This window comes from Convolutriloba macropyga, chromosome 10, assembly GCF_964194025.1.
Source record: "Convolutriloba macropyga chromosome 10, txConMacr16.3, whole genome shotgun sequence".
Taxonomy (NCBI): Eukaryota; Metazoa; Xenacoelomorpha; order Acoela; family Convolutidae; genus Convolutriloba; species Convolutriloba macropyga.
In genome coordinates, this window is record NC_134477.1 from 57064331 (window position 1) to 57077041 (window position 12711).

Here is a 12711-nt window from a genome sequence, read left to right on the forward strand (position 1 = left end):
TTCACAAAACCTAAGCTTCCATCGATGGATCATAGAAAACCAATAATCCCATCGATGGATCATAGTAAATCCATGAAAATGAAAATTTCGAAAATCTCACATGTTTGTCAATTTTCTTAATAAAATGTAGTTACGTGCCCCTAAATGCTCTTTTTTTGTAGATTTCAGGAACGTGTCACTAAAAAGAGCATTTCCAATGCGGTCGGGTGTGTTGGGGGGGGGGGGGGGGAGCATTAGTGATGCCGGGTGTGTCGATTTTAAAACTTTTTTTGCCCCGATGTTGAAAATAGTGGTCGTGATCAAGTGTATAGGCAACTGTTTTATAGGCTTGAAATCAATTGTAATTGAGGGGGAGGGCATTATTGATGCCGGGGGGAAGCATTTGTGATGCCGGGTGTGTTGGGGGGGGGGGGGGGGTTGTTACAGAGTTCTACAGAATGTAGGGAGAAATTGTGAATTTGTACAGAATGCAGGCAGATGAGTACAATCAAGGGAGAAATTGATTGTACCACCCCCCCCCCCCCCCAACACATCCGGCATCACTAATCCCCCCCCCCCAAACAAATCCGGCATCACTAATCCCCCACCCCCACCAACACACCAGGCATCAGAAATGACCCGGCATCATCACACGAGTTCTACCGATGCGAGGAGAAATTGATTATAACACCCCCCCCCCAACACACCCGGCCTCATTGGTCCCAGAAGGATGGGGACATGTGATTTTAGTAGATATGCTGGATCCAAAAAGAGGATTTGCAGTATTGTATCGTCATGTGGGGGGGGGGGCATACTGACCTTAATGGCTATCATATAGTGGCACATTTCAGATATCGTGTTGCAAAATGAGCAGTGACGGGAACAATTACAATGTAAGTAAAAGTGAAAGTCAAATGTCAGTGCCAGCAAGAGGGTCAATTCCCGGACCTATCTGATATATCTAATATATCTAATCTATCTAATAAATCTAATATATCTAATCTATCTATCTAATACATCTAATCTATCTAAAATATCTAATCTATCTAATATATCTAATCTATCTAATATATATAATCTATCTAAAATAACTAATCTATCTAATATATCTAATCTATCTTATATATCTAATCTATCTAATATATCTAATCTATCTAATATATCTAATCTATTTAATATATCTAATCTATCTATTTAATATATCTAATCTATCTAAAATATCTAATCTATCTAATACATCTAATCTATCTGATATATCTAATATATCTAATCTATCTAATATATCTAAAATATCTAATCTATCTATCTAATATATCTAATCTATCTAAAATATCTAATCTATCTAATATATCTAATCTTTCTGTTATATCTAATATATCTAATCTATCTATCTAATATATCTAATCTGTCTAAAATATCTAATCTATCTAATATATCTAATCTATCTGATATATCTAATCTATCTAATATATCTAATCTATCTAATATATCTAATCTATCTAATATATCTAATCTATCTAATATATCTAAACTATCTATCTAATATATCTAATCTATCTAAAACATCTAAGCTATCTAATATATCTAATCTATCTGATATATCTAATATATCTAATCTATCTAATCTATCTAAAATATCTAATCTATCTAATATATCTAATCTATCTTATATATCTAATCTATCTAATATATCTAATCTATCTAATATATCTAATCTATCTAATATATCTAATCTATCTATCTAATATATCTAATCTATCTAAAATATCTAATCTATCTAATACATCTAATCTATCTGATATATCTAATATATCTAATCTATCTAATATATCTAATATATCCAATCTATCTATCTAATACATCTAATCTATCTAAATTATCTAATCTATCTAATATATCTAATCTATCTGATATATCTAATATATCTAATCTATCTATCTAATAAATCTAATCTGTCTAAAATATCTAATCTATCTAATATATCTAATCTATCTGATATATCTAATCAATCTAATATATCTAATCTATCTAATATATCTAATCTATCTAATATATCTAATCTATCTAATATATCTAATCTATCTATCTAATATATCTAATCTATCTAAAAAATCTAATCTATCTAATATATCTAATCTATCTGATATATCTAATATATCTAATCTATCTAATATAACTAATATATCTAATCTATCTATCTAATATATCTAATCTATCTAAAATATCTAATCTACCTAATATATCTAATCTACCTGATATATCTAATATATCTAATCTATCTATCTAATATATCTAATCTATCTAAAATATCTAATCTATCTAATATATCTAATCTATCTGATATATCTAATCTATCTAATATATCTAATCTATCTAATATATCTAATCTATCTAATATATCTAATCTATCTATCTAATAAATCTAATCTATCTAAAATATCTAATCTATCTAATATATCTAATCTATCTGATATATCTAATATATCTAATCTATATAATATATCTAATATATCTAATCTATCTATCTAATATATCTTATCTATCTAAAATATCTAATCTATCTAATATATCTAATCTATCTGATATATCTAATATATCTAATCTATCTATCTAATAATTCTAATCTATCTAAAATATCTAATCTATCTAATATATCTAATCTATCTGATATATCTAATCTATCTAATATATCTAATTTATCTAATATATCTAATCTATCTAATATATCTAATCTATCTAATATATCTAATCTATCTATCTAATATATCTAATCTATCTTAAATATCTAATCTATCTAATATATCTAATATATCTAATCTATCTATCTAATATATCTAATCTATCTAATATATCTAATCTATCTAATATATCTAATCTATCTATCTAATATATCTAATCTATCTAAAATATATAATCTATCTAATATATCTAATCAATCTGATATATCTAATATATCTAATCTATCTATCTAATATATCTAATCTATTTAAAATATCTAATATATCTAATATATCTAATCTATCTGATATATCTAATCTATCTAATATATCTAATCTATCTAATATATCTAATCTATCTAATATATCTAATCTATCTAATATATCTACTCTATCTATCTAATATATCTAATCTAACGATGCCTAGTACAAGAGAGGAAATGTTTTTTCTCTTTCAAAAAGCAATGGCTAGCAGTTCTGAAGTTGTCATGATCCAGAGGAATTCATGGTAAGTACATAAAAAGTTTCTATGAATCAGAGGAACTCATGATAAAATCATAAAAGGTGCTATGATCCAGTGAATATCATAGTAAGTACATTATAAATAATCTATGAACCAGAAAAAATCATAATAGTATCATGAAAGTTTTTTTATGAACCAGAGGAAATCATTACAATTTCATAAAGTTTTCTATGACTTTTCCATGCCCAGCGTTAAATGGTAATGGGACGTTCAATGATCCATCGATGGATTTCTCTGAAATTCCCATGATCCTCGATGGGATTATATGGGACTCTAACCCGGGCTCTGAAATTCGATGTTTTTAACCGATAAAAGAAAATCGATTTTCAAAAAATACTCAACGGCAAAATTAAATTAGCACCAGAGAATTTACGAAGTAAACATTCGATTTTTGAGGCAAAAATACTCCAACCTAAAATTATATTTCGGAAACAATCTTTACAACATTGATTTCTACACTAGTCATCTCGCCTAGGTTTATCAGAATTTCATTGGTCACCTATGAAATTCTGATAAACCGTAACGCTCACATTCCAGAAATCTCAATGTAAAGTTGACAACTCCATCCAAGTTTCACAGTAAACAGAAAGATGGCACAAGATCACTATTTTTTCACTATCTTTTTCTTTCTAATGTTTAAAACAAGCCGGAACTTAGCAGTAGTTTAACAAAACTCAAATTACATATATCTTGGGGCTGCTTTCTTTTTACCGTGAAGCTTGAATGGAACTCATCAATTTTACACCGAGATTCATGGAGACTAAACGTTGCGTTTCACCATCATTTCACAGCTAGGCCAGAGGACTCGTGCGGCGATCAGTCTTGAATTTTTTTTTGAAAATACTGTTTTAAATTGGAGAATTTTTGCCTCAAAAATTGATTTTTCACATTAAATTTTTTCCTAAATTCCAAAACAAAATTAATTTTCTTCCTTTCGGGAGAACATCCGAAATCCTATAAAAACTGCTTGGTTGATGAATATATTGATACGATTGATTGTTCTTCCTATGGAAGTGCCAATGCAAACAGTGAAAAATCTAACTGATGTCTTTTGCACTCATTATGTAGAAATTTATCAAAATTAAATGGATTTGTGAATCTATCGCGTAAATTTTTCTCTTAATCAAAGTTGCTTTGTTTCATCAAAGTCTATTAAAACACCATTTTTTGAGTGCAGGCTTCTTGTGTATAGGTTTTGCTGAAAACGACAATTGAAAAGAAATGGAAAAAAGCGGAAACTCGTTATTAGAACCATCTTTAATTGTAGCAAGATTGAAATTATTGGAGATAATATAGACAATGAAGATATTTCATCTGCCAATACTTGTTTTATTTTTACAATTTTTTCGGGAAAATAAACATGTGAATTAACTTCTTTTATTTTCTTAGTTGTACCAAACAAAATCAGGTATCAAAAATCAAGCTATTCAAAAACTGTAATTTTACCATATCCGTAATAGAAACAAGCCTCATGAATAACTAGCCAAGAAGCATATTGCTGAAAGTACACCACCTTCTCATGGAAAAAAATGATTACCAAAGACTTAAGGAACTAGCCGAAAAAGAACGTCATGATTTTTAAAATAATTTTGCGTGCTGTAATCTCAGATGACAAAAACAACTGTGTTTAATGTCTTCCTAATGTTATATTAACGATTAAAATAGTTTTGATTTTTCTTGAAACTTCAGCAATCTCTCAATCGGCTTCTTCGAAAGAGCTTGAACAGCTCGTATGAACTCTTGATGAAGTGTCTCGCCTATCCAATGTTTTATAATTTTACTTCTTTGTTATAATTTTGCCTTTTTCTGCAGTAATTTTGATGCTGGCACGTGCAAGTTTAAAATATCGAGAGCCATGAGTCCCAAGCTCCAATGTGCCTCAACTTTTTTATACATAGCCCAAATTTAATCTCTGAGAATATTCGGCATCGGCAATTTTTAATTTGCAAAATGTGTTTTTACTTGTAGAGTAAGTGAGTATGTTTCGAGTCATTGAAAAATCACTGAGAACAGAGTCTGTTGAGAACAGCGTTTGTGGTATTAAGCCGAATTTTTTATCAGACTTCTGCAGAGTCACGTAATTTTTCTAATTTGGGCAAGTTTGAACTTCCCTAGTCAAGACCAGATGGTTATCTTGCAAGATCTTCCAAGATTCTTGCAAAAAATGGTTATCTTGCACGATCTTGCAAGAAAATGGTTATCTTGCAATATCTGTCAAAACGATGGCTATCTTGCAAGATCTTGCAAGAAGAATGGTTATCTTGCAAGATTCTTGCAAGTTCGTTCCGGTCGAGCTCTGCTATCATTGGCTGTTTTAGACGCATTATCTTTCTTAGCGCAAACTATTACCAAAATATAGTGGAATGAGTTTTCAGAGATCATTTGAAACAAAATTTATACCAGATATCTGTATTTTATTACAGCCGTTGGTATTAATACTGGTTACTCTCATTTATTTACATTAATTCGTGCTTCAAATTTCTTGTTTTGCTACTATGTAAAACAATTTTCTTTCTTTTTCTAAATTGATTCAATTTTTAGTTTGAGCGGAAGAAAACAAAGTTGATGCTATTTTGGTTGTAATTATGTATCACAATGTAAAAAAAAACTGATGGGAAGCAATGTTCGCGTCTCCGTTTGATCTTGTTCGATCATGTTCTATTTATTTACATATTTGCAAGATCAAAGGTTATCTTGCAAGATTCTTGCAAGACAAAGGGTTATCTTGCAAGATCTTGCAAGATTTTCGAAGAAAATCTTGCAGGACGATGTATCGTCTTGCAAGATTTTGCCAGAATCTTGCAAGATCTTGCAAGATAACTATTCGTAGTCGACTGGGGTTGTCAAAAAGAAATGGACATTTAAGTCTGGCTATCTATACAGAACGTTCCGGTACCACAGACACTCGGCGTTTTAAAACTTTGAAGTTGCATGTTTTAAGCAAGTTTTAGTAACTCTGCAGAAGTCAATCCGAAATTCTTATTCAAAATCTCGAGCGGCTTCGCGGTACTCAATAAACACCAAAGATTATCAGTGACTTCAAACAGACTCACGTAAACTATACGACTTGCACGCGCATGTTTCCAGTAATGGTTACGTGACTGTGCTTGAAGTCACTGAGATCTTCTGGCGTCTATCGAGAACAGCGAAGCGTTTCGAGATATTAAGTCAAAATTTTGAAGTGACTTCTGCAGAGTCACTTAACCATGCTTAAAACACGAAACGCGCACTTTTTTTAAAATGATGAAAGTCAACGGAAGTCAACTTCTGGCTAAGTAGCAACTTCTGGCATTTTAAAGGCAACTTCTGGTCGTAAGTCTGCACTTCTGGCACTGCAGACTTTCGGTGTTTTCAACTGTGCACATGAGTGCTTCAACATTGGTTGTATTTCGTCCAAAAATACTAACTCGGGAGCAATGAAGAAATCCTCAATTGTGTAGTGCATTCGACGTCCGAGTCTGTCAGAGAAGTCGCCAACTTCCAAAATGAGATTACACGCTGAAAGAAAAATAGAAGGATCATTTTCAATATGTAACCCCCCCCCCCCCGCCCCTCATTTTTATTCATTCTCAGTTTTAGAACTCGGGTCTTTCCAATTATAGCCCCCCTCCCCGCCCCGCCCCTCATTGTTATTCATTCTCAGTTTTAGAACTCGGGTCTTTCCAATTATAGCCCCCCCCCCCCTCCACCACACGAAAAATACCCCCCCCCCCCCTACCACACGAAAATATACCCCCCCCCCGCCCATTATGGTATGTTTAAGTCACGACCACTAAGTTGGGTGGCTATAATAGGAAAGACCCTAAAACTCTTCTGATTGCGTAATAAAACCTTGTGTTTTGTAGGAGCACGTGCTAATAGGCCTTGCATTTATTATACACACTATAAACCAGTTTGGGGTCCCTGGCAGTCATCACTTTTGGCCAGACCAGCGCTGACCGAAAGGAACTCTGATCAGACTAGCTCAAGTGCAGTCAAAATTTTTTGCAATTGTAATTTCGAATTACAAAGGGGAAGCTTAATTCAGTGCAAATCTTGCAAAGGGCGCATTTTAGCACATTTCAGCTCATTATTATGTCATGCATTTCTACAGAATTTTTTTGAAAATTCATCTCATTTTAGCGCATTTCTTACATATTTTTCGTAAAGTTTCTTGACCCGGGAATAACCAAAAAATGAGATCATTAAAGTAATTGTATTATGTTTCCGTTTCTACGGTTTGTGTTAGCAGTTGTTAAAATATTATATTTTCAACCTTGAAAATGGCGATCCATGCCTCCCAATTACAGTACGGCAGAAAGTTAGGTTTTTCTGATCCGGAATGCAAAACTGGACACACGCTGAGGCACCCAGATCGAGGTTTTGTCGAAAAAATAATGTAAGAACTGCAATGAATGGCAAAAATTTTTTTCCTTGAAAAACGTCCACAACTTTTAGCGATGAATGCGTTGAAAGTGGTGAAATCTTGTAAGATTTTGTCGCAAAATTTTTTAATTTAACTTTTTTCACCTCATTCACCGGAACTATCAGAAGAAAAAATCCCGTACAACCTAACACCTCCAGCATGTCAACACCTTCTTATGTCACTTCTTCATCTTTGACTTATGTCTTTAATTTCTCGTATGAACCCAAATCAGATTCAATGAAAGTTGGTTCAATAAATTATCGAAAACAAATACGTTGAAATTTTGAAAAATCAGCCGTGGTGAAATTTTTGACGGCTCAAGCTGTGGAAAAAATCGCCGCTGCCGCTAACAACAAAAAGTGGCGGAAATAAAATTTTCACTACTAGGAACTATGGATCTTATGAAAAAAGTCCCCGAAAAAAGGTTACAGTTATCTTTAATTGTGATTGGTAGGTGGATTTAGGGTTGCAAATTATTTTCTCACCACTTTCACCGATGAAAATAAAACAGTTTCTAAAAACTACGCCAAAAATAGGTTTAGAATTACAATTTTTTATGGGATCTCTGACTGTCAGTTTGAATTGATTTGAACTTTTCCTTGTTCCGACGAAAATCCCCTATTTTTGAAATTCCTTTTTCAATTACATGCAACTAAAAACGGATGAAAATCTGATTTATTTCTAGAGAAGCTGCATCTACAAAACATTTACTGTTCCATATATATCCGTTTTTGCATTTACTGTTCCATATACATGTTCCATTTGTTATAGACAATTTGCCCTAAACACTTGGTTTTCACGAATTTCACTTCCTGTTTCAAATACACTCCAGCAAAATTACCGATCAAAAACAAAAGAGACGTTTCCCCAATACTCCTCTTCGAGCCGTAAAGAAGACAGCACCCAAATAGAATTCAAAATCTCTGAATGATAAAACTATCATTATTGCATGTCCATAGTGTTAAGCAGGTTTGTCGCTCTTTTGTGATTTTCATGGTTTTCTCAATTGAAGGGCAATATGTTTGGAATATTTGGTATCGGTAATGACGCAAAAATCATTAACTCCACGATTGCTTGAGACTTCTGAGACTTCTGAGATTTCAAATCAATCAGTTTTTCATGATCTGTTCACTTGTATCCCTGTGAACTCAAAATGAGAAATGCAATTTCTGAAAACTTTGAGGACGAACAAGTATTTACAGAAATTAATGTTCTTTTTATTTAACGGTTAATTGGAAAAAAATGCTGATTAATAGTTTTTGCGATATTTAATTAGAATAAATAATATACTAATTTAATCAATAAAAGCAACAGCACTTAAGAAGGTTTCCAAAAGATTTCTAGGTAAAGTCAAGCGCTGTCTGAAAGTTTATATTTCTCTTTCAACTTTTGTTGCAGAACTTAAAATAATCAAGCGTTACCAATGAAGTGAAATATAATTCAAGTGCGCCTAAAACAGTTTTTGCTTTTCGGAAACATGAATTAAAATTATAAGCAATTTCAAATAAAATAAAAATTTTCGGACAATGCAATTTTTTTAAAAACAAATCAGGGATAAAATACAACCACGAAAAACAATTTCTAAATGAACAAGATTTTGAAGTGGAACCTGAAACAACTGATTTGTTCAAAACAACTGTGAGGACAAAAAGTCTTTAGCTTTGATGCTCCTAATTTGATCGAATGTCCTGATAGAAAAAGATACGTTAATCAGTTTTCAGCATGATTTTTAGCATAAATTTGGCGAAGCTAAATAAACGGAAGAAGTTAGTTAGGTGTTCCATGAATTAGAGAAAAGAGAATTAATAACCATTTTTTCCTGACGAGTCAATTGTTTTTAAAAAAATTGTTTGAGTTCCATTGATTTTTTCCTCCCACCTTTCTCATAAAGAGCTATGAAAAAATCAAGTGAACAAAGTGCTGAGTCACTTAACGTTATGCTTCCAGTTAAACAAAATGAATGAGTACATGAAACGAACAATTCACAGATGTAAATGGATCAGTTAGAAAATGGAACAAAATCAGAAGAAAGAAAGAGATAAATTTCAAAAATAAAGATTAGCAAGAGGAGAAAACAAGGTAAAACTATATGATGGAAAAAAATAAAGAAGAAGACTGCAATTGAATGATATAAGAAAAACCGATATAAGAAAAAAATGACTCTTTAAATATAAAAGAAAATGGCACGAGAAGAATATTTTAATACAATTTTAAAGAAATTGTGATAAAGGGAATCAACTTGTGTTAGTGTTTCTAATAATTAAAATACATAGAATTTTATATTCCAAAAAGCTGGTTGGTTATCTCACCGGCTAGTTTTACGGCCATCTTTTTTCTGATGTGTGACCTACTTATTCGTTAACCTTAATTCTGAAAAACTGAATATTTTTTTGGTTCTTCATGAGCGCTAGTTTTTTTTTGATGCAGACTTGTGTTTTCAGAAAGACTGGTTAGAAAGAGAAGAGGGTACACGATTTGCTATTTTTAGATCAAAACTGAGTCGAGTTCCGGCGAAAAGTAGAAAAAATTACAAATTTTTTGAAATGCAATGAATGACACGAACATCGTTAGAAGAAAGTCGTCCACATTTGACAGCAATTTTTGTTCAAAAGTTCAGGAAATGGTATTTGACGATTTTTTTTCAAATTTGAATACTCAAGTCACCTAATTTTTGGAGTTTCATAGTTTTTAAAAGGAGATTCGCGATCTGCTTGATGAAATTTGGTTCAAGTTTTCCCCACTAAATTGCATTCACTGCATTTCTCAATTTTGAGTCCTTTTCTTTAGCTCTAGACATCAACCCGAGTCATAACCTCAGACGCAGATAAACATTTTGATCTGGTATAGTTTTTTTAATTAATGAAATTTGGATTTATGACCGGTTTTTAGTCATAGGTAACTTCAGCTTAGCTGTATTTTCAATTTCTGTTCAGTTTTGTGACCAAATTGTTTCATAAATTCTCTCCTCTGAGTAACCTGGTAAATTGAAACCTGGTATTTATTTTTTTTTCAAAACGATAAAAATTAAATCTGCGTGGTCTCCATTATCAAATAATCTTGGTTTATATTGATCTAAAATTTAAATGTTTGCTGATTAATTTTTATTGCCAATCTTAAGGTTTTCTCCGATCTCTGACGTTTCTTCCTCTCTCCCTCAGCCTTTTAAAGTACTTACGATTAGCATAGAACACACAATGTGCAGCTGTGACCACAAATTGAGAATTGACAATAGAAGCTCCACAAAAACCTTCATCGAATTTCAACTTAGCATAAAACAATCTTGTCGCTGGCGATGGAAAACCATTCACAATAAACGATCTTATCGATTTTGAAATCGAAACCAATTCTGCGAATATGAAAAAATCAGTAATAAAAAAGAATAGAAATAACATATAGATCATGTTTCAATTTCTGAAATAGCAATTTTCAGAAAGATCAAGGTTAAAATTGTAATAAAATCACACCTTCAAAATGGTTTCATAATGAGGTCATAAAACAGTTTGCAGAGTCAAACTATCAGTTTGCAAAAGTAAACAAATTGGTTGACTTTGGAACCCTGCCAGACCCTTTAAAAAAACAATATTTGAATGCCCGACAAATTGTTTTTTGTACAATAGAGCTAAAAATGATTTTATAAAGACATGAAACACTTACCTAAAGCTTCCCGGAAAAATTTGCATGCATCAATTTTTACCAGGAGACGCAATCGAAGACCACTTGGACCATATTAATTTAGAGCGTTTTTTACGCATGTTTTCAAGGTTCAGAGCCAATTGATCTTTTAAACGCCATTAGTTGCATACCTTTGGACAGATCAGAGGTCAAATGTTGATTCGTCTGAGTCTAACCTGGTTTAAATATGAAACGCCGGCATGTTTTCAGGGTGAAAATATGATGTCGAAACCTAGCAAAATAAATGATTTTCTGTCTTTATTCCTTTATATACAAGCATAAATATTAGAAATCGGTTTCATTTATGTCCTTCTAAATTAATGCCCAACCGGATCATAGTCTCAGTGTAAATCAGCGCTGAATCAGAGACTTTCTGCGATTTTACTATGACATGTTTCCGATCATGTCACTTTTTACCATGACCAGAGTAAAAATCAGAGTAAAAGTTTTGAAATCTAAAAAAATTCTGTACTGTATGACAATCGGAGTCTGATTTTTTCCTGATCAGTGCTTTTAACGTTCTGTCAGACCTATGGACAGCGGGAAAAGCAGAGGAAAAAGGCGGGGAAAACGGAGGAAAAAGGCAAAAAAAATATGTTTAAAAAGGATTACAATGAAAGAAGTGAATTGATAATGTGAAAAAAGAGGAACAGACAACAATTATTTATAAAAAAATATGGTATTACGCAATTTTGCTGTTTCTGTAGTTGTTTCACAGTACAGTTTCTCTTAAACTCCTTCTCCTTCTTTTAAACTTCATTCCGGATCGGGAAACATGAATTTCAAATTTCATGGTATTCAAAAATTTTAATTTAAAATTTGACTCTGTTAATTCTATGATTTGACTCGGTCCAGTGAAAAATCATGAAAAAAGATGGTTCTGACTTTTTTCTGTACAGAATACAAGGTGAATCTACACTTAGGACACTCTGATTCCGCCCTGATTTAATGTTTTACTATTGGAAATCAATGCATCAGGACTGATTTACTCTGACACTAGGGTCCGGACATGCATAGCCAAAGTGAGATTCTTTGTGTTGATTGTATCTTTTTTGATGGAGGAGTGTGATGGCACAACAAAAAAGACCCGGTCACAATTTTTTAATCGATATCACCAGAAGTATTCAGCAAAAAGTAGGTCATTGGCAAGTTTTCTTGCTTTTCCTGAGGTGAATTTTTTATCTAAATTTAGCGCACCGTGATATAGCACAGAATACTACAAAATTAAAGTACTTAGGTTGATTGAGAAGATAAATGCAAACTTTGCTATACAATTGATGCAAATTTCTGCTAAATGAACGTAAATACTATATTTTTCAGCATTCTTTGTCATACCAGGATACGCTAAAAATAGACCAAAATTTCACGTCAGGAGGAACACGAAAACTACCCCAGTCGATTTCGAATGGTTATCT